Here is a 4,132-nt window from a genome sequence, read left to right as displayed (position 1 = left end):
TGACAAATTGGCAGATGAGTGGTAGTATGCATTGCTAGCCTGTGCTTAACCTCTGTGCCACCAAGGCTCCTTGAAACGATATTAGCTAAAGCAAATGGAAGAAATGATTAAATAAAAAATTGAACAGAAGATTTATAAAAGTAGCTTGAGAAAGCAAAATAAAGTAAGTATTATAATGAAATATGCAAAGACTTAGAGTTAGAAAAAAATCAAAGAGGAACACACTCAGTATTTCTCACGTTGAAAGAACGAAAGACAAAATTCAAGCCTTAAGTTACAATATTGTAGAATTCTATGGACAAAATATTGAACAATTATGGAAACAGCAAAATATGATGGAAGGAATACACAGAGTTACTGTACCACAAAGAGTTGGCCAACATTCAACCATTTCATGAGATAGCATATAATCAAGAACTGATGGTTGAAGTCCAAGCTGAACTGAAGGTACTAGTAAAAATGAAGTCTCAAAAAACTGACAGAATACCACTATGTGTTTGCAATTCTGGAATTACTTACTTGTCTATGCCAAGAAATTAGGAAGACAGCTACCTGCTAACCAACTAGAAGAGATTCATATTTGTGTCCATTCTAAAGAAAGATGATCTACTGGAATGCTGAAATAATTGAGTAGTATCATTAATATCACATACAAGTAAAATGTGTTGAAGATAATTAAAAAGCTGTTAGAGCAATACATTACCAGGAAGCTGCCAGAAATTCAAGCCAGATTCAGAATAGGACTTGGAACAATGATTATCATTGCTGACATCAAATTGATCTTGGCTGAAAGCAGAGAACACCAGAAAGATGTTTATCTGTGTTTTATTGACTATGCAAAGACATTTGACTGTGTGAATCATAACAAATTATGGATAGTTTTGCAAAGAATATGAATTCTAGAATGCCTAATTGTGCTTATGTGGAAATGCGGAACCTGTACATAAACTAAGTGGCAGTCCTTAGAACAGAACAAGGGGATACTATATGATTTAAAATCAGGAAATGTGTGGGTCAAGATTTCATCCTTTCACCATACTTACATAATCTGTGAGCTTGAGGACTAAGGTGCACCTGACCCAAGCCATGGTATTTTCAATTACCTCATATGCATGTGAAAGCTGGACTGTGAATAAGGAAACTATAGGAGAATTGATGCTTTTGAGTTATGGAGAATATTGAAAGTGCCATGGGCCACCAAAAGAACCAACAGATCTGTGTTGGAAGAAGAGCAGCCAGAGTGCCCCTTGGTGGCCAGGATGGCCAAACTTCATCTCTCATACTTCAGACATATTGTCAGGAGGGACCAGTCGGTAAAAAAGGATATCATGTTTGGTAAGGTGGAGAGTCAGAGAAAAAGAGGAAGACCAACCCCCAGTGAGATGGATTGGCAAAGTGGCAGCATCAATGGGCTCAAGCATGACAACAATTGTGAGGTAGGCCCAGGACCGGGCAGTGTTTTGTTCTGTTGTACATAGGGTTGCTATGAGTCAGTACCGACTTAATAGCACCTAACTACAACAACAGAACAATCTGTATGCTGAACAAATAATTTGAGAAGCTGAACTATATGAAGAAGAATATGACATCAGGATTGGCTGAAGACTCATTAACAACCTGAGATATGGGTATGACACAACATTGTTTGCTGAAAGTGAGACTTGAAGCATTTACTGGTGAAAATCAGTCTTCAGAATGGATTACATCTAAGTGTAAAGAAAGCAGAAATCCTCACAACTGGGCCAATAAACATCATGACAAACAGAAAAGATTAAAGTTATCAATGATTTCATTTTACTTAGATCTACAATTGATGCTTATGGAAGCAGCAGTCAACAAATCAAATGACCTATTTCTCTGTTCCAATCTGCTGAAAAAGACTACTTGAAAGTGTTAATAGTGTTAAAGTTGGAGTCCTGGTGTGGCACCATGGATTAAGGCACTAGAATGCAAAGTCGGTTTGAACTGTAAGGTCGGTGGTTCAAGCTCACCAGCTGCTGATTGGAAACCCTATACAGTGTTATTATGAGTAGGAACTGACTGGACAGCACTTAGCAACAACAACAAAGTGTTAAAAAGCACCCTGAGGAATAAGGTGCACTTTACCCAAGCTATAGTATTTTCAATCATTTCCTACGCATGCTGAAGAAGCAGCGATGCCTTTGAGTTATGGTGCTGGAAAGAATTCTGAGTATACCATGGAGTTCCAGAAGTACTCATAAATCTGTCTTGGAAGAAGTACAGCCAGAAAACTCCTTAGAAGAGAAACTGTTGAAACTTTATCTCACACCACTTTGGACATGTTTTCAGGAAGGACCAGTCCTGGGAGAAGGACATCATGCTAGGTAAAGTAAAAGGCCAACAAAGAATTGATGCATTTGAGTTATAGTATTGGAGGAGAATATTGAAAGTGCCATGAACTGCCGAAAGAACCAACAGATCTGTGTTGGGAGAAGGAAAGCCAGAGTACTTCTTGGAAGCCAGGATGGCCAGACTTTGCAATTGCTCATACTTCAGAAATATTATCAGGAGGGACCAGTCACTGGAGAAGGATACCATGTTTGGTAAAGTGGAGAGTTGGAGAAAAAGACCACCAATGAGATGGATTGGCAGAGTGGCAGTAGCAATGGGCTCAAATGTAGCACCAGTTGTGAGATGAGCACAGAATAGGGCAGTGTTCCATTGTGTTGTGCACAGGGCAGCTATGAGTCAGTACCAACTGGACAGCACCTAACAACAACAACAACAAAGGACTAAGGCATTAGAGTTCTGATGTGGCGCTGTAGGATGTGCACTGGACTGCTAACTGGAAGGCTGATGGTTCAAATTTACCATACGTTCCTTGGAAACTGTATACAGAAATTATAGAGTCAACAGCACATAACAACAAGGATGCCCTCACTTTACTAGAGGGTGTGATTTAGTTTTCCTTGAGGGCATGGTCTGAGTCCAAAATATAGTACTGCTTTGGCAAATTTCACTCTCATTCTCTTAATCTTGCATTGGGATCATCACTTGTGACCTCTAGTTCATCGAACTTGCGGATCACCGCCTGACCTGATTCATAAGCTCCCACAGCCCGGTGCATCATAGCCTGTCCTCTGTCCTGCTTATTTGGGTCGCTCACCTCCTGAGACTAGATGAATGAGGAAAATCCTCCAGAATGACCTCTGCACCATGGATTAGGTGCAGCCTTCTAATCCATTTCCTCATTTACCAGCCTCCACAATTACATGGGCCATTTCCTTGACAGTTGTGAGTTCTGTGTGACATTGCCGCATGTTGCAGAATGCTGGGATGTGTGGGAGAGAAGGAGTGGTGATTGAGCTCAGGGACTATAGGGTGGTATAACATGTTCGACATTTAAGGTATCTTTAACCACCACTTCATAGGGACAAGTTTCATGCTGATCTTACTATAGGGTATTATTCATGCACATACCAACGTTAATTAAAGAGGTACAGGGTATGGAGTGTATTGGAACTCTGTATTGTCTTTGCATCTGTTTTCTCCAGTATATCTAAACCTTCTCTAAATTTTTTTTTTTTATTGTTAAAAAAAATGTTGCATCTCAAGGTAGAGATATAAACTCTAGTAAACAGATGAGAAAACTGAGCTCTGCAGACAGGTAGTAGATTACACAAATAGTAAGTACAGGGCTGGGATGTGAACCAGCCACAGCAGCCATTGATCCCCTTGCTCCTCCCACTACAGCATAGCAACAGCTCACAGCCTGCCTCTGGCTAGCTGCCATGTTTCTATTGGAAAACCTCTTTAACCACCAACCCCCAACTCTTCTTGAGTCTCAGCCTCAGCCAGTTTTGCAAATCATTTCAAACAGCCTCAGACCTCAGGATTTGCATTGGCTTTAGTTCTCTCCCAGTGCACTCCCATCTTGCTGGCATTTCCCAGCCAGCTCCCTAGGGCTCCTAGGTGTGCATTAAAGACATCCTTACCCCGAGGAACTGGATTGAACCTCAACATAGTGATCCTGCTTGGTCACCTTAGAGCAGGTGGTGGGCCGGCAACGTCGGGCGCATGGGGTCCCCAGCTGATCTCCTCCCTCCCTGCCTTCCTCGGATGGCGGCTGTTTATGCTGGACGTGTGGCCAGAGACGGGTAAGGATCACGTG

This window comes from Chrysochloris asiatica, unplaced genomic scaffold (genome assembly GCF_000296735.1).
Source record: "Chrysochloris asiatica unplaced genomic scaffold, ChrAsi1.0 scaffold00071, whole genome shotgun sequence".
NCBI lineage: Eukaryota > Metazoa > Chordata > Mammalia > Afrosoricida > Chrysochloridae > Chrysochloris > Chrysochloris asiatica.
This window is presented reverse-complemented; position numbering follows the sequence as displayed.